Consider the following 20,015-nt stretch of genomic DNA (forward strand, 5'->3'; position numbering starts at 1 on the left):
GAAAACTCATTTACTATTTTTTTTTTTTTTTTTTTTGCTGTCATGCAAACTTCCACATTTTTTAGCGTTTCTTTGCCTCATCAATTTGATAACTCCTTTACTGAAAAGAGCTAAATGTCATCTCTGGATTTATCAACTTCACTGTGTTGTCCCTCCCCACCCTCTTATGATCTCAGCCTCCATCCCTGGGATACGTGTTATTTGCCTGCATGGTGTTTCTGAGCCAGTTCCTTTTACATGATAAAGCCGCCTACTGAATCTGTGATGACTAAATTTGGTAGGAGATCTTGTCAAGGTCTTTTGAAAGTCTAAATAAAAGAAACCCCCTGTTAGTTTCTTGTTGGCTTCCTTCTCTCTCAAAAGCATTTAACTATTAACAGATTCAATAAGGAATGTTTTCCTTATACAAACTTTCTTGTTTTTCCCCCTTTATGGTGTTTTCTGAAGTGTTTAGTGATCCTGCATGTTATACAAATGAGATATCCTGGGTAGTTGTGGCATTGGCCCTGGAGCCCTTCTTTAACATGATGGTTATATGGGCAGTCTTTTAGTCTGCTAATTCTGGGTCAATATGTGACCTTTGTTTTTGCCTTTTGACCAACATGTTCCCCTCAAGCTTCCTGACAAGTCATAATTACCAGTCCCAGCAACATGTGCACCTGTGTTTAGACCTCCTGAATAGTTGCCACTGTCAGTTCTCTTTTCTGCAGAAGTCAATGGTGGGATCAGGGCTTTGAAGAAAGCATCATTTCAGGCTCCCTGCTCTCTTTTATTTTCATCTGGAAAGGAGCTTTGAACCAGGAAAATCTAGGAGTCCTGCTGATATTAGAGCTGACTTTGATGCTTAAAAGAAAAAAATTCCCTACTTCGACGAGGCAGCACCCGTTTTAACTAATGTCTGTAACTCAGGCTTCTGCCAGAGGACAAGGGATAAGCTTCAAAAATGAGCACTTGAATGTTCCACATCAAAATTGTCTGGTGGAGAGACTGTCCCAGTTCTGGTGCTGTGAAGGTCAACTTCATCACACACAGATGCGTGATATTGTGCTTTCACATTTTGAAAACGACCCTAGGCCTGAGGATTAGTTACTTTATCTACTTGAAAAATATTAGCATTTAATAGGGAAGCTAGTTTGTTTTCAAACTTTGTTTCTAAAAATAACTATCATTTTCCATGAAGTTGGTTTTAGTAGGCTTGAACATACTTTAAACTTCTAAACATCATTTTGTGCTACAAAACAGCAAGAGATCTCCCTCAAAAACCCAGCAAGACCCTCCTTCTAAAAGATGTTTTTCCGTTTCTTGCTGGCCATAGACTGAGAGCTGGAATGAAGTACCAGGGCAAGGGAGCTGCCTGGATGAGGAAACCAAGGCTATCTCAGTACTGCCAAGGTGTTTTCATCATTCATCAAAATGCAAAAGAAAACACTGGTGAGAAAAACAATGTTGATCTCCCAGGCAAGCCACTTTCGAGGAGTGTGGCTGACTATTTTCAAATGTTGCATCAGAAAGTTGCAGGCCCCTTGGAAAATCTGTCACCCCTGAGAGTGATGTGAGTGATTCTGGCTTCCGGGGCTCTTGCCAATGCGATCATTTCCCTGCCATCCAATTGCCTACCTTAGGGTTTGCAGAATAGATCCCTGTGGGTGCTGAGAAAGAGCAATAAATGCCTAACTGATTCAGGAGGCCCGAGGCTGGGCTCTGAGCGGGGCCCAGTCTCTTCAGTGGGGAGTCTCTTCAGTGGCGGACCCTGTTATTGATGTGGTCTGGGGCCTGGGGATTTTGTTCTTTGACCAAGACAAAGGAGGAATACATGGAGCCTTTCCTTCCTAGGCTTTGTCCAAGGTCAAATATTTGTTCTCCCATGGAGCTGAAAAATAATCAAGGATATCATCTGCTTGAATATTCTCTGTTCTGCTTCTAAGAGTTGAGGAAATAATATTTTCCTCAGTTCTATTTTTACAGATTATTCTACAGAAACAACACATCACTGGATGCCTCTCACCATGCAATCCTCTGTGCACTTGAGAAGAAGACAAGACTCTCCTATTTTTAGATGGGAAAGCTGAGGCAAAACGGATGCACTTGGGCAAAATCATTTGATAAAAATGGAAGCAGAACCTCCAAGTCCTGGCATCAGTAGCTGCCTCATGTTCCTCCCGCCTCACTCCACCTCAGTGTACCCGCGACTGGAGGGTGCCACAGGCTGGAGCACACAAAACACTGTGTGCTTCGTGATTTCTGATGTGGGGTGCCAGATCCGGTGGAAGGAGGGTGGCTGCGTGGGAACAGATGCTCGTGTCACAGGGAGTTGTCTCTTGTGGGCAAAGCAAGCTGGAAAGTGTTTTGATTTCTTTATTTTCATGCTCTACTCTTTGTGCTTCCTTCTCCTCTGCCCATCAATCCCCCCAATGCCAGGCTTCTCCTTACCTGGGTGCAGAGAGAGGAACAACTTGGAGGTGGGTGGAGACGGACTCAGTTCATGGTGCTTGCAGGTGGGAGAGCTCCCAGGCAAAACAGAGAGGAGACTGTGGAGATGCCGTGGGCAGGTGTGGAGGAGAGGGAGAGCTTGAACGGTGAAAAACAAGAGATGGAGAGTCTGGGAGAAGGGTAAGCAGCCAGAGTGGGGATTTCCACAGTAGCTTCTGATGAGCTATGTCTGGTCAGAACTATAACCTTAGCTTGCTTTATTTCCCTGGAGGGGTGGGGAGATAGGAAGGAGAGGAGTATACTAGTCTCTTCCAAAGGGAGGGCCAGAGCAAAAGCATCCCGTGATTAATTACTCACCACAAAATCCCTCCTCAAGGTTGGAGACCTAGGAGGGGCTTGGCACACAGACAACTCCTCTGCAGCTGTCCAAAGAAAAACAGCTCTTCCCATCTCAAGCTGCCCACCTGCCCAGTGTGCTGTCTGTCCCACTGGTCAGACACTTTCCCTAGAGTGCTTCTTGCTTCTCTCACAGCAATTCCCATCTCTGCATGGTGGACCAGGCGGCCCCCTCTAGATCCCATGGTGAAGCATCAGGTGCTGACAGGTCTAAGATGTCTTCATTTGTTCAATGGCTAGAGCAGGGAGCTGGCTGTCCAGATGCATGAATGAATTCCCTAACTCTCACATGTCTGCAGGAAACTGCTGTAGGAAGCCTGCACCAGTGGATTGCCATTTGGGCAGATCCCCTCAACTTTGAGAGCTTAAGGCTTGCTTTTGAGTATGTGATTATGATCCTGCCTGTGTATATGTATGTCAGAGTCATAGAAGTATAGAGGTCATGTTTTAATTAGTTTATTCATCCATTGATTCATTAACAAATGCTTATTGAGTACCTACTATGTGTCAGGCTATGATCTGGATGCTGAGGCACAGATTAGTGAGCAAAACAGACCAAAAGCTCTGTCTTTATGAAGCTTATATTCTAGAGAGAAGAGATATACTATCATCAAATTAAGTCAATTATGTAGCATATTAGAAAGTGATAAGTCCAGTGGGGAAAAATAAAGGAGGATGATGGGGAATGTGAGGGGTGGCGTGCAATTTTAAATACAATGTTGAGGAAGGCTTTCATGGGAAAGTGATATTTGGTGCAAAACGTGAAGGCGGTAAAGAGGTGAACTATGTGGCTATGTCGGGGATGGACATTACAGGCAGAAGAATTAGCTAGTCGGGGCTCCGAGCAGGGAGCAGGTCTGGCATGTTCCCATCCCAGCAAGGAGGCCAGTGTGGCTCTGGTGGAGTGAGTCAGGATGGAATTGCAGCAGGTGAGTCCAGAAGAGTGACAATGGACAGCTAGTTGGGGGTGCCTTCCAGGTGATTGTGGGAACTGGGCTTTATTCTGAGTGCGACGGAGAGCCACTTGGGGCTTTCAGGACAGGATGGTAAAAAAAGGATCACGCTGGCTGCTGTGTTGGGAACAGACTGTATGGGACCAGGTAAAAGCAAAGCAGTCAGCCTCACAATAATTCAGGTGAGGGAAAATGTGACTTGAATCAGATTCGCTGTAGAAATGGTGAGATATAAGTGGATTCTGAATATGATGAAAATACAGAGCCAGAAGGATTTTCTGATGGATTAGCTAAGGAGTGTAAAGAAAGAGAGGAGTCAGTTTTTCCCTGAGCAACAGGAAGTAGAGAGGTATCATTACCTGAAAGAAGGAAAGCCTCAGGTGGAGAAAGTTTTAGAGGAGGTAAGATCAGAAGTTTAGTGCAAGACATGCTAATTTTGAGATGTCTATTAGATACCCAAGTGGGTCTATCCAATGGGTATTTAGGCAGATCCACTTGGATATCTGTCTCAATGGACGTGTGATCTACATGTAGTTCACGGGATAAGTCCAGTTTAGAGTACAAATTTGAAGTCATCAAATGTAGGTGGCATTTAAAGTGATAAAACTGGACTGAGCACAGTGGCTTATGCCTGTAACCCCTGCACTTTGGGAGGCTGAGGTGGGTGGATAACGAGGTCAGGAGTTTGAGACCAGCCTGGCCAACATGGTGAAACCCTATCTCTACTAAAAATACAAAAAATTAGCCAGGCATGGTGGTGCATGCCTGTAATCTCAGCCTCTCAGGAGGCTGAGGCAGGAGAATTGCTTGAATCCAGGAGGCAGAGGTTGCAGTGAGCCAAGATCGTGCCACTGCACTCCCGTCTGGGTGACAGAGTGAGACTCCATCTCAAAAAATAAAATAAAATAAAAATAAATGAAGTGATAAAACTGGAGGAGATCACTATGAAAATGAGGATAGCTAGAGAAAAGAAGGGGTCTAGAAGGTTATCCTTGCTGTGCTCCAAGGTGCTTGAGTTTGGAAAGATGAGACAAAACCAGAAACAGAGACCCTGGGAGAGTCTGTGGTCTCCATTTTTCCACTGAGCAAACCACAGGCTTGTGTTCTGCCTGTCTCCTGCTTTGCACATGTACAGCATTGTAGAATATTTACAAGGAAAAGGATTCTATGATATAGTAGAGTGACTTCCCCTATTGATAATAAACAATTATGTCAGTCCCTATACAACACTTATGCTAAAGGTAATGGGGAGGGTTGAATGGTACTCATTTGGGCAGCTGAGGATCCTACTTTTTTCCAACTCCCCAAATCCCTCGAAGAAGGTAAGAGTTCGAACAAAATTCTGGGTTCTAAAATTCTAGGGTTTTATATGGTCTTATCTTAAATTTGCCTCTTTTTTTTTTTTTTTTTGGCTATGTATACTTTCAGAAAGAATTTACCTCGCCTAAGCCTTAGATCACATGACTAAAATATAAGAATAATAATACCCGCTGTGTCTAATTGGCAGATTGTTTTGAGATTTTAAATGAGATCTATTTATGAAAACATTTTGTTAATCCTAAAGCAATCCTAAAGCGCCACACCAATATCACCTATTATGTTGTAGAGCCATGATCAATACAATTTCCAATTTAGAAGTCCCTCTCAACTTTTCCTGGGACTGAGCTTTCAGGACTTAGAGTTCCTTCTCCTTCTCATTTTTTTTTCTGCACATAGTCTCCCTGTAAAGTGAAAACCAGCTGAGAAAAGATTCGGTCTGGACAGGCCTCCTTGGTGATTAAGAGTCACAAATGTGATGATATCATTCACAAACAGCAGTGTAGTCATGGTTCAGAATTTTGGAAACAGTGCCAGAAGGATCTTGGACATAATTTTCAGGATGTATAAGCCCTGAACTAAAGCAAAGTTTACCAGTGCCAAGAATTTGACGTTTTCTTCTTCATGTTTTCTTTGGCTGGAGGCTGGCTTTAGTTGAAGAGTTCTGTCAACAAATGGAATTCTCTATTTGGGACTGGGATTCTTCAGATTGGTGGTACTTCTGTCTCCTCTTGCTGTGAGCGTCCTCAAACTTAGAGTCCTGTGGGATCTGTGTTTGAACAGAGACTGGAAATGCTTACCTCATCTCCACATTTCTTAGCCATTTGTCACCAGACTGCAGATTGACTGGTGGGATGCCTGCTTCTAGAGAGAAAAGATACTGCTTTTCTCTGACTCCAGCTGAGAAGAAGTTGGTTAAATTACAAATTTGATGACTATCTATGAACCTAAGGAGGAAAAGTTAATTTCTTTTGAGGGTTTGCATAATGTTTTAAAACAAATTTATAGAAATATAGATGACAGGAAAAAGTAATAGGGTAAACCTAAATTATTAAAAATAAATAATACATAGGAAATAAACATCATAGAAAAGAAACAAAAAAGAGATTGTTACCAAAAACCGTTAAGTTTTTTTTTTTTTTTTAATTCTAAGAAGGTGGATAAATTTCTGGAATTTTCAATGAGCAAAAAAGTGAAAAGATACAAATGAATAAAAAATGAAAAGGTAGAAATTAAAATAGGTCTAGTAGAGATTAAAAATAATAAATAATATTATTAAAACGTATTGGTGGATAAAATAGGCACATATCTGAAGGTAAAAGCCGAATTGACCCCCTAAAAAGCAGAAAACTTAGAATAATAATCACTAATGGCTTTGAATGGCTATGAAAAAGATAACATCTCTGCTCTCTTCACTACTCCCATGTAAAATAATTTTACGGGTAGATTTTACCAAAGTTTCAAGAGACACATGATTCCCAAATATTATGTAAGTTTTTTCAGAAAATGAAAAAAAAGAAAACATTGACAACTCATTTTATAAAATTTGCATAATTTAGAAAATGCATACACTAATTTTATAGATAAAAACATTTAAAAATATCCAACCAAGTCCCACATTTTAAAAAGCAACACATTTTTACAATTTTCCCAGGAATAGAAAGATAGTTCAATTCCAGAAAATCTAAAACAGAGTCATCTCAATATACGTGAAAAAAAGATGAAAATTGTTAGAAAGCTAGAAATAGACAGAAATTTTATATTCTAATAAACCCTATATACAAATATTCCACAATAAACTTCATGTTTGATGGATAAATCTGAGGCACTTATTTTCAAATCAGGAACTAGATATATATGCTTTATATAAGTGATAACTATCAGCACAGTACTAACAATTTTAGTCAATACAGCGAAAAAGAAAATAATTATTATAAATAATACATTGTAATTATTTGCTGATAACATGATCATTTACATTTAAAATGCAAGAGAATTAATGGCAAACTATACCAATAAGAAAGTTCAGCAAAATTTTCTAACATAAGATCGACATATAAAAGTAAATAAGGTTTTTCTATATCAAGACTATCATATTAGAAACCATAATAAAAAGAAGCAACACACTCATAAAATATATAGAAATTAATTTCTTTAATGTACAGGATTTTTTAGAAAATTATAAAGCCCTAGTAAAGCACAAGAAATAAAGTTCAAATAAATGGAGAAATATACTATGTTCACGAATGGGGAGCCTTTATCTTGTAAATACATCGGTTTTTCTAAGGTTGGAATATATTTAATGCATTTCCAATAATAATTACAACAAGAATCATGGGGAAAATTCCATATTGATTTAAAATATATAGAGAGAAATAAAGGTCCTAAAATAGTTAACACAGATTTTAACTTTTGAATTAAGGTGGAGAGAAGAAAGGATGACTAATCCTTCTAGATATTAACAAATACTGCAAAGCAACAATTAGTAAAATACATTCATTTTTTGTATAAGAATAAGTAGATATACAGTACAAGATTGACAGTCCAGAGACAGACTGATATCTCTACATAAACTTGGTAAATGATGGTGATGGCATCATAAATCAGCGGAAAATGCTTTAAGTTTAGAATAAATGTTTTACGGAAAGTAGTCTAATTATATGAGAAATAATCAGTTAAATGCTCCAGATATACCAAGAAGATATAAAATACATCGTACTTTTCAAGAAAAATTAACATGGCACATGTACACATATGTAACAAACCTGCACATTGTGCACATGTACCCTAAAACTAAGATATAATAATAATAAAATTTAAAAAAAGAAAAATTGATGGATTTGACTATAAAAATAAATTGTTTGGCTAACACAGGACAGCATAAGTCAAAATAATAGTCCAGGAAGTGATATTTACAGCATTGACAAAAATTCTAGAGTTATATAAGGAAACATCACTAATTAATTTAAAAATTAGACACAGGATGCAATTAAACTGTTTAACAAGAGGAATTTGAATGGACGAGTCTTTGAAGAGAGTCTTCTCAGCATTGCTTTTACGTAGAGAGTAACTTTTAAATGACCATGCAATCTCTTTCTTCATTTTAACCATGTCTTACCATTAGACTTTCAGGATCAAGCTATCTGTTGCTAAGAAACAAAAGCAAAATTGCCTTTTTCTCAACAGATTTAAGTAAAAATCAGAAGTCAGTTCAGGTGTGACCCTAAGAAGACACTTTGGAGAGTAGCTATGCTGGGCTTACATGAAGCTAACCATGTGTGTTGGCTCACATATCTATCTTGCATTGGTTCCATGTTCCTTCTCAATGATCCTCTGAGCAGAAATACTTTTCACAGTTATTAGTTACAATTTGCTGGAAATTGCAACCCATTAAAGTTTTTTCCCTTGTTGTCTTAAATTCAACAATAAATATATGTGACACTTTGAACTATTTACCAAACGTGACTTTGAGGCTACATTACCAGCTTCAGCCAGGTGGTTTAACACATTTGAGCATCACACTTGATGCTTAAAAGGTGCTAAGCAAACTATTAAATGAATACAGCAGGAACAAATAAGAAACACATTTATAATCATTGCACTGGCAAAAATTAAAATGCTGGAAAGCATAAGTGTTGGTGAGGTTGTAGAGAAATAAGAACTCTTCTCTACTGAGAGTGGAGGGATAAATTAATGTTGTTATTATGGAGAATAATTTAATAATACTAGTGAAATTACATATATTCATATTCTATGTCTTTGCAGTCTCATTACTGAGTATACACCCCTCAGTTATTCTTCTGGAGATATATTAACGATAAGTTCTCAGAAGTTTACTTACTGCAGCACAGTTTGAACCAGCAAAGAGTTGGAAATAACTCGAATGCCCATTAGTGAGAAATGGATAAGCAAAACGTGAAATATGCAAGTAGTGGCGTACCATGCAGTAGTTAGAAGTAATACGCTAGATTTAAGTATATCTACATTAATAAATCTCAAAAATATGATGACAAGTGAAACAAGTTAGAAGAAGAAATGTAGCAAAATGCCAAATATGTTAAAAACACCAGAGTGAGTACCCGCATGTAATGTTATTATAATACTACCAAATATAAGGATATAAAAAGAGCAATCCTGAATGACTGATAATATTGTACTATAAGCTGATTGTTGTAAAGTTAGTTTTTTTGCCTCTAAAATAAAAATAAAATTTGCAGTAACCTTCAAAATTAGTAAATAAAATTTAAAAATAGAACTGTTAGAAGCTAGAAACCATTTGGGTCAGTGCGAGTCTCATGTATATAAGTTCCATTCACATTTAGTGTGCTGCACGTTTTCTTATATCCATTCATTCTATGAATTCATTCTATCAATTCATTAATTCTATGAATTCATTCTATCAATTCATTTATTGTATCAATTCATTCTATCAATTCATTTATTATATCAATTCATTATATCAATTAGTTTGTGGTCACCTGTTAACTTCATTCCCCCCAAAGTTAGCTTTTCCCTTTCTTCCCTGAAATCAGTGGGAATGGGGAAGAATATAATTGCTTATTGATAACTAATACCGTTCTAATGATTGTTCCTTCTCTTATTATCCATTTTTCTCATTTGAGGTCTGTGGTATCACGAGTCGATATCAGAAAGTCTTGTTACCATTGTCTATAAATTTCTAAGATTACTTTTACCGTCTCTGATGATTTCTGATAATAAAGGCTGGGCACTATAGGGATGCTGACAATATTTTTGATCTACTTGCAATCACATAATCAGTTTCTTAAATGAAGTAATACTTCATTATTGAAACTTGTTCTCAATTTTCCTGTCCATCTGTCTTCTGGTACATTTTCAGTGACTTCAGCATTTATGTTATAATATGCTAACCATGCTTCCCATTCTTTACTATTTCTATTCCTCTGCTTAGCTAGTAGCAAGGAGATCCTTAAGCCCCAAGACTGATTGCCACTAACCTTCCTCTGAGATATCTCCTGAACCTTTTAAGCATAAACACTTGTTTATATAGTAAGACTGCCCATTTATTGTAATTTCAGCCACTCCATTAGCTTCTCTTCTGATCAGACACTTGGCAACTTTTTTGATTACCAGTGCCTGGCCAAAGTTCACGTGGGTTCCTATACATGCTTAATAATTGTCTGCTCAGTTGCTGATGAAATCTCCGTATCTCTGCCAATCAACCTTCTGCTTTTCTCAAGCCTACTCCTGCTCACTTTATTCTCAGACTTTTTTTATTTATTATTGCTACTCCTGTTCCTTCTCCCTCTACCGCTACCACTGCAATAGCTTAGGAAAGCTCCTGGAACATAGTAAACACTCAATAATTGTTCACTGCCGTTCTTACCAATGCCACTACACTACTGTTAAGTCTCCTAGGACCGCTACGTGGTGAACATTTATTATATGTCAAGCCTTGTGCCAAGTATTTTACATGTATCAGCTCATATAATTTAATACATTTTTACTGAGAACATTGAAACCATTCAAAAAGTAATCTTTAGCTTTTTTCAAAATTGATTTCCTTATAAAGGAATACCTTTTAATCTCACAAAAGAGGGCTGCTCACCCTGTCCAAGACCAACACCTTGATACGTATTTTCACCCTCTGTCTTTTCTACCACTTCCAAGACCCTGCTTTGTTGCCTTCTGACTTCTAGATTCTTCAGTCTCTTCCAGTGCCTCCCTTTTTGGCCTTTCAATATGCCTAGGTCTAACTTGTCTTGAAAACTCCCAGGTCTGAATGTTTTTCTGTAAAAGATTCTTTCGTATTTTTTTCCTGCCTATCATTGTGTATCTCGTTAGGCATGTTATCAGTCTTTAGTATGCCTTCTTCTTGAGTGAATTATGTGCACTTGGAATCCATTTCTATTCTTTCTGAACTAATCATTGGTAATGATATCCTAGTTACCAAAGTCTTCTTCTAACTACTTAATTGCTATAGGTTTTTCTAATGCATTTTGCCACTTTGATCATCTATCCTTGAATCTTTCTTATTTGGCTTTTATGATAGTACAAGTTCATTTCTATTACATGCTCCCCTGCCTCTTTAAGGCCAGACGGTGTGTATCATGAGGCACCATCTGAAGGATCTTGGAAGTAGACCACGCACAGACGGTTGGGAATGGGGCAGCAGTGGAGTCAGGATTTACATTGTCAGAAAGAGTCAAAAGGACACAAGAAGGCAGAGAAAAGCAGATTTGTTTTCCTGGCATCAATTAATAACAAAGGTTTCAGGAGAAATATTATTAATATTAGTCAAAGAGCTGACAAAAACTGATGGACACCTGAGATACCTGCAGTAGTTTTAGGTGAAATATTATGAAGGTCTGGGCAGAGTTGGCCAAAGAGTTTTGCCTAGTTCAAAAACTGATGGAGCTGGAGCAAGGAAGGGCAGCAGATGTGCAGGTGGGCAGTTGGGTGGGCTGACAGGGAGGGAGATAGGTTGGTGGACAGAAGAACAGATAGAAAACAGGAAAAAAAGGCCAGGCATGGTGGCTCATGCCTGTAATCCCAGCATTTTGGGATGCTGTGGTGGGTGGATCACATGAAGTCAGGAGTTTGAGACCAGCTTGGCCAACATGGTTAAACCCCGTTTCTACTAAAGATACAAAGATTAGCTGGGCATGGTGGCATGTGCCTGTAGTCTCAGCTACTCAGGAGGCTGAGGCATGAGAATCGCTTGAATCTGGAAGGCAGACATTGCAGTGAGCCAAGATTGTACCACTGCACACCAGCCAGGGTGACAGAGCAAGACTCTGTCTCAAAACAAAAATAAAAAACAAACAAACAAAAACAGGAAAAAAGATAAAGCAAAAGAGACCTAGCTCCATTTACTTACCTTCTCTTGATGGAAGTTACTCCTTGGTTGTTTTTGCTCAGAGGCCTGGGGGTAGTGACAGCAGGCTGGGTGACTGTGGGATTAAGTGAGGAGCTGGGTTGAGCTGGCCATTGGCAGTGAAATGAGTAGAACCTCATAGGAGTACAGATCTGATGAGAAAAGCACTTGGGCCATCATCATCCTCCCTGTTCAATAAGCATCAGTCACCTATACATTTTTAGAGATTTTTATTGTAGAAATTTTCAAACATACACAAACGTAGTATACTGAGCTGAGCCCTCATGTATTTATTATCCAATTCAATACCTATCAACGTTTTTTCAATTATGTTTAATCTGTGTTTGCTCCACCGCCCTTTGGTGTTTTTATTTTTGCTGCAATGTTTTAAGGCAAATCCAAAGTATCCTATTATTTCACCCACAAATAATTTGTTACCCACACTTGTTTTATATTGAAGCACCTGTATGTTTTTAAAAGAAGCAGTAGCTGAAAGCCCAGAGGGCTCTGGAAGTAGATAGAATAGGGACTTTGATCCTAGTGCTTTTGGTTTCCTTTAAGTTTTGAGGCTTTGAGATGCCCAAGGACTAGACCTTATTCCTTAAATTACAGCAGGGTTTTCATTTCTTAGGCAGTCAGCTTGCTCTTTAAAACTGAAATTTTTATTTTGGGTAAAAAGGACTTTGCCATTTGAATGTCTGTGATAGGTAGCCACAGAACCATTATTACAATCAATGTAAATTCTAACTCTGAGAGATAAATAAGTACTAGAGAAAAATAGACTAACCTACTAGGAGAGATATGAAAAGACATAAAACAGAATTAACAATGTAGTACTACATAGAGTGCCTCAAATCAGCAATACAAAAAATAGGTGCGCTCAATGACAACAAGCCAACTATATAAATCGGAAAGTGGGATATGTAATTCAGGAAAAGATTCCTTTTCTAATGTGCAACTTATTACAATCAGTGATGGATGCGCTAATTAGCTTAATTGTGGTAATTACTTCACTTTATGTGTATATAAAATTGTCACATTGTACACCTTAAACGTATACAATTTTTTTGTCAATTGTAACTCAATAAAAAATTTTTAAATAAAAATAAATCTCTCAAAATAAGAAGTTCATTTCATGCTATATTTTAATCATTTTTATTAAGAAGGGCAAATTACATAAAATGAGGACCATGTAGAAAACCTGGGACATGTGGTCCACACCGCAGTGAGTTGAATTTGGGACACTTTATCCCTCGGGTGGTCAGAGAAGGGTGGTGTCAAACTTAAAGGTAGGACTTAGTTCAATTTGCTCAGCAACCAATTTAAAGACAGGAAGGATTTGTGTAAGGTAGTAGCAGAAGCTAAGTTTAGAAAGGGATGAGGAGGTGAAGAGGTGAATATCTTAAACCGTTTTGTGAAATGTTAATGCCAAGCGAATATTCCTAAGTTTTCACTGAAGAAAGTGTTCTGTGGTCCAACACATTTTGAAAATGTTGGCTTAAGAAAACTTCCGATGTCTTGATAATATATTCAGTTTCTTAGTGAATGTGCATGTACATGGAGAAGTGGTGATAGCAGGTAGCATTTCTTTATTTCCTTTTTTTTTTAAATGAAGCATCTATTAATATTCAGGGAGTCTAGTGTTTCTCAGCACATGGTTTAGGAAACAGCATGTTAAGAAATTGCGAGCTTATCCTAAAGGATGTGCAGAACCACAGAAAGCTTTTCAGTGAGAGATGAAGTGGCATGTTACCAAGATTAATTTGGTGTAGCTTTCAGATGAAACAAAAAGGGAGAAAATAATACAAGGAGAAGACTATGGTAATAGTTCAAGGGTGAAGTGATGAGGACCTGAATTGGAGCAGTGGGTGTGTGACTGGAAAGAAGAAACATACGGGAGGCAACACAAAGGAATAATCTTTGGCTTCAATAGATAACTGAATGTGATGGGTGAGGGTGAGGCAGGAGTCAAATGTTACTCTGAGGTGTTGAGTCAAGGAAACACTTGAGACCATTGATGGAAATGGACCCATACACATAGGCAGTGCTAGTGAGCTATAAAGGATGCTGAGCTTCACGTGGCTGTGCAGGTGATTATGTACAACAGCTGCTGATGTAGGTACGAAAGTTGAGGTGAGAGTCAAGGCTGGGCATACCGGCTTGGGAATTTTTATAGCTGGGCTTTGGGTGGTGGAGGGCTGGTATGAAGAGTGTGCAAACCTTATAGGCAGATTGGAGTTTCAAAAGAATACAGTGTGTGTAGTCAGAAGATTTGATTTCTAGTTTTATCTCTGTCAGTAATTCTTTGCAGTTGTGGTCAAATTATTTATCTTGCCTGAACCTCCTTATATATTTGGGAACAATAAAAATGCCTGCCTCAAAGGATTGTTGTCAAGGTTGAATTTTGTAATGTCTGTGGAGTTGCTTTGTAAATTGTAAAGGGCTGTACCAGTTTTAGTTCTACTATGAGAGATAGGTCAATAGAGGTGCAAACCTAAAACATAAATGTCAGATCCAGAGTTTAGTCCCAGAGTAAGTAGGCAGTGAGCAAAAAATCACTCTAGTTCATGCCAACAGACATGCCAGAATCCATGGAGCTGAACTACTATGGAGGAGGGAAGGAAGGGTCAAAGTGGTAAGTGGTTTGTAACAAGGACTTCTGAGAGCAATTATTAGGGATCTACTCATTGGGAATCTAAGGCGTGAGGCCATGGGCCACAGGTTGCTCAAAATGAGGTAAGAAATCCAAATCAGCAGGTCTGGGGCAGAAGATAAACACATAAATTCCTGAGGCTTAGAATGCCAAGAGCAGAACAGAAACAAAAGCAAGCCTCCTGTCAAGGCCAAGCAGGTGAACACATAGCAAGAATTAGCCACAGAATTGGGAGCAGAGCATACTTCAGGAAGTCCTTAATTAATATAAAACACAATTATTTTATAATCAGTGCTAGCACTTAGTGTGTGTGTCAGGAATTATTTAATACAAGCTCTTCTTACAGCAACTTACAATGACTAAATCACTTAATCCTCTAATAACCCCATTATCATTAGCATTTTTCAGATGAAGAAACTGAAACCCAGAAAAGCAAAGTAATTTGCCCAAGCTTACATAACTAGTAAGCAGCAGAGCCAGGATTTGCAGGCAGTGTCATTGGCCTCAGAGTCCAGCCCCCGTACTGCTATGCTGCAGTTGCCAGCGTTGAGAAGGGGCTAGAAAATGCAGGTCACCCATTCCATCATCCACACTCCCATGGTTTGGGGGTGGTTATTTGTTAATCTCTGTTCTCTGTATCTCTGTACTCTTGATACCCTTTTATGCCATTGATCAGTGTATTCATTATCACTGAGTATTACTCCTAACATAAAGGATGGCTTACTTTTCTTATTCTATTGGAATTAGACTTTTCCTCTATTATGGAGGCAGTATGATAGACAAATGTAGGGTGTACTTCGGGTTCAGAGAAGGTTGGATTTGAGTACTGATTCTACTTCCTGGTGGCTGTGTACCCTTGGCTTTGTTACTTCAATCCTCTAAGCCCAAGTTCGGTCATCTGTTGCGATAAGCTAGTGTTGTACATGAGGAGTCTATGCACAGGCTTTGGAACTAGACACTTCGAGTCCTGGCTTGGCCATTTATTAGCTATGAGAGTTTGGGCAAATTCAAACTTTTCTGTTTTTCAGTATCCCCATCTATAAAATAGGATAATAGCAATTATACCTCCACCAGAGAGTTGTTGTGAAGATTTAATGGAATATTGGCACAATGCCTGAGACATGGTGAGTGCTCAACCAATCTTCTCTACAATTTATTTTTATAGGGTTATGAATTTATAACACAGTTTATACAGGGCTATAGTGAGGATGCAAAGTAATAATTCTGTGTAGTGGTGAGTACAATGCAAGGCACAGAACAGGTCTACACTAAACACCATGTGTTGTTATTATCTTCTTCTTGTTTTTCTTTTTTGTTTGTTTGTTTGTTTGTTTGTTTTTTTGAGACACGGTCTCATTCTGTCACCCAGGCTGTGCAGTGCAGTGGCATGATCACAGCTCACTGTAGCTTCAATGTCCCAGCCTCAAGCAGTCCTCCCGCCTCAGTCTCCCCAGTAGCTGGGCCTACAGGCATGTCACCATGCCTGGCTATTTTTTTTCATTTCAAGTTTCAATGAAAGCTTGTATACAAGATTACTTTATTCTTTATCCAGTTGTTTCTTCCTTGTATTTGCCCCTTTCTCTTCCTACTTGGTAAGATTCGGCTTTCCGTTCAAGAATCTCTTTGCAGTCCTTGTCCAGTTTTAGCCTAGTGCTAACCACCTTGCTGGGGTGAATGCCTATGTGGACAGTTGTGCCATTAGCCTTTTCCTGCTGCACCTGTTCAATGTAGGTGACCTATTTCTTCTTGTAAACCAGGACTACTTTGCCAGTTTGCTGACCTTTTTAGTGCCTGTGTACAACCTGAACTTCATCATCCTTTCGGATGGTCATGGATTAAACATTGTACTTCTGTCTCAGCTCTTTGCAAAGAGAGGAAGACCTAATATTCCTGAGAATGTGGGAAAGGGCATTGAAATACCTTTTGCGGTACTTGCTTTGATCACAAGTCACAAAGGGATTGAACTTCACTTTGGCCACTGCCGCTTTGGTGATGGACACAAAAGGGAAGAGCTATTTTTTTATTCTTCATTTTTTATTTTTATGTAGAGAAAAGGGTCTCCCTATGTTGCCCAGGCTGGTCTTGAACTCCTGGGCTCAAGTGATCCTCCTGCCTTGACCTCCCAGAGTGTTGAGACTACAGGCGTGAGCCACCGTGCCCGGCCTATTATCTTCTTATTTATCTTGACGCACAGAACGACAGCAGTCTGCGGTCTGCATTCTTCCCCCTGACAGCCGATCCTCTGCATCCATCCTCAGGATCAATCCTCAGGGTTATGTCTCTTAAATTAAAAGACTGCTATGTATGCTTGAATCTAAAATTCAATCTTGTTACTGATTCCAAGATACTTACAGAAAGTTTCCTAATAGAGCTATTGGCTGCAGGGCAGCATCTGCTCATTCGTTTCTGTTTTCTCATCTGAGGAATTTCTCTGCCCTTTGCACTCCACGAGGATTTCCACAGCTGGCCTCATTCCGCAGGAAGAGCTTGAGGAGGCACAGTTCTGTTGGACACCTCTCCTTGCTGCTAGCTGGGTGATTCTTTGTAATCCTCTCTCCTGAATATTACTATATACCCTACTTCATCCTCAAGCTCTGGGCAAGAAAATACACTTCTTTTTTAGTTGACTGTTACATTTTTATCAAAATTAAAAAATAATTCAGAAAGATTGAAAAAAGTCATCAGCCCTATCCTGCCATTCCCCACTTCCGACTTCTCAATTTAACTGTTTGAGCTGTATCTCTGCATTTTATTTAAAAACCAGTCAATCTATTACTAGCTTATTTTTTTCAGTTTTATACATGTATTATTTATTGACGTTTTACTGTGGAAGAGGAGAATTTGGCTTTTTTAGACCTCTTATCTTCAACACAAATACATACAAGACAAACACATATGTATTTCCTTTCTCCATATAATAATTACATCATAATTTTGGCATAGAGCAATATTCACTACGTACATGATTATAACTATGTTAACATTAATCATGGCTGAGTCATAGATTATTCTGTTATCTGCAATTATTATGTTTCCATTCTTTTTTTTTTTTTTTTTTTCTGGAGACGGAGTCTTGCTCTGTTGCCCAGGCTGGAGTGCAGTGGTGTGATCTTGGCTCACTGGGTTCAAACATTCTCCTGCCTCAGCCTCCCGAGTAGCTGGAATTACAGGTGCGTGCCACCATGCCCAGCTGATTTTTGTACTTTTAGTAGAGACAAGGTTTCACCATGTTGGTCAGGCTGGTCTTGAACTCCTGACCTCCTGATCCGCCTGCCTCGGCCTCCAAAAATGCTAGGATTATAGGTGTGAGCCACAGCGCTCAGCCACTCCTCTATGTTTTTTTAAGTGTGTAGTTTTTGTAGTTTTTCTTCTCTTTTTGTGTTACTCATGGGAGATATTCTCTATCTCTCAATATTTTCATTAAAATTTTCATTTCTACTCTCAAATGTCTTATTTTAAAGAACATTTTATTCTCTGATGCTCCTTTTTCTTGTATGATGTGATGTTCTATTTGTTCTTATTTTATAGGTGCAATATCTTTTCTAATTTCTCTGAGGTAATGCATTATGTGTATTTTGCAATATCTTTCTTTCCCCTGGGATTTCTTTTTGTGTGTTTATTTTTCTAATATTAGAGGTTTTTAAAATGACTGGTGCTTCTTAGCTCTTTGTTCACATTCATAAATGAAGCAAGAAAAATTATTTAGAAGCACAGCATTCCCAGACGAAGCTTTGATTGGTGGGCTTCAACATTCGGGTGAGGCCTCAGCTACTTCACTGTGCCATCTCTGAATATCAGGACCCATAAGTCTCTTCTACTGATGTGTCAGTATACTCAGAAAGAGACCTCCTAGTCCCTAGCCTGTCAGGTGTAAGCTGGCTGCCAACATCCTGGGAAACTCGGAGAGGATGGGGCCTGGAGGGGGGATGTGGAAGGAGTCTTAGTCAATGCCCCTGTTTTCATGGGACTTTTGGTCTTGGATACATGTGTCATCCCTGAGTATAGAGTGCTCTAGGTTCAACTTTTCCTGGTTCCCGCTGAAGATAGAGTAACGGCAGCTCATTGACTTCAGGGATCTAACGGCTTCTGTGCAGACATTTTAACCAGCCTTTATTTAGCTTTCTAATCTCGACACTTTTTGAGTTCCTGAGGCTTCCTAATAATCTGTACTATAAATTTGGGCATTAGGGCTACTGCACTTCCAGTTTAGGTTTCTGTTTTCCTTGGTCTGCTAAGTTGGTTACCCATCCATCTGTTTTGCAAAACAGCATTTTGTTGCTGTAATCTCCAGTCTCTTTTTCATTATTGAAGGTTATGTCTTTTGCAATTTCTTAATTATCATTTTAGTGAGGCTTGGGAGAAGCAGGTGTAAACTCATATGATAAAGCTCACGGGTAGATGGCAGTTCTTTGGGAGACACTTTGTCACCCTGCTCTGAGGGGCATGTGTAGGTTTACCAAGCACAGAAGACAGTTCTTTTCCTCTTTACATACATTTTCCTTCTTGACAGCAGCCAGACTTTTTTTTCCGGGATTTAACTCTTTTTTTTTTTTTAGCTGGGCGAAACTAACCAGGAGTCCTGCTCTCTCCTATTCAGGTCCTTTTCTCTCTTATGCTAAAGAATCAGTTTGATTCTTTCTTCTTGAGATTTGAATCCTCAGAAGAAGTAAAAACAAGTGTGAAAGTATTTGGAATTCATCCATCTCCCATCCACGGCATCCTAACCAGATTCCTTCTTCTATTAGACCATTCCTGGTTTTCTTGCCTTCTAGGCTCCAGAAACTATCTTGGTTCCTATTGATTTCTAGTGTGGTTCTTCAGGCTTCCAGTCAATTCCATAAACTTCTGATAATGTTTCAATGAATGTCTCTTTTGTTTAAGTTAGCTGTAATTGTGTACAACCAAAGAACCACAATTGATGCAGAAACTCAGTAGTTTATTTGATTTTGAAACAATTTCTTATGTTTTGTAGTTTCAAGGCTGAGAAACAACAACAACAGAAAAAAAAACAAATTTAGGTGTTTTCTTTTTCTGCCAAAGTAATGGATTACTTCATGATATGAATTCATATTTTCATGAAATAACTTTTGTGAAAGAATTAGAAGACTAGGACCCCAATATTACTAAACTATTGCTGCAAAAAGCTATTGTGACAAAAAGTCACAATATATCAGTGGCAAGTGATAAGCATTTATTTCTTGCTAATGTATCTGTGGATGACTGAAGTGGCTCTTCTTCAAGCTGCAGATTTGCAGTTTGGCTGGAGCTGTTCTGTTCAATGCATTTAATTCTGGGGCCAAGCCACAAGGGCAGAAGCTATTCAGGTTATATTCTTATTAAAATAATGGCAAAAAAATGATGTACGGAAAGCCCAACTGCATATGTTAATTTCAAGCCTTTGCTCATGTCT

General features: G+C 38.8%; 1 pseudogene; it reads right to left on the minus strand.

The window, feature by feature from the left end:
- Positions 1-16,149: 16,149 nt before the first annotated feature.
- On the minus strand, positions 16,150-18,668 carry LOC100590096 (annotated as a pseudogene).
- Positions 18,669-20,015: the final 1,347 nt, after the last annotated feature.

Source organism: Nomascus leucogenys, chromosome 13, assembly GCF_006542625.1.
Source record: "Nomascus leucogenys isolate Asia chromosome 13, Asia_NLE_v1, whole genome shotgun sequence".
NCBI classification, from domain to species: domain Eukaryota; kingdom Metazoa; phylum Chordata; class Mammalia; order Primates; family Hylobatidae; genus Nomascus; species Nomascus leucogenys.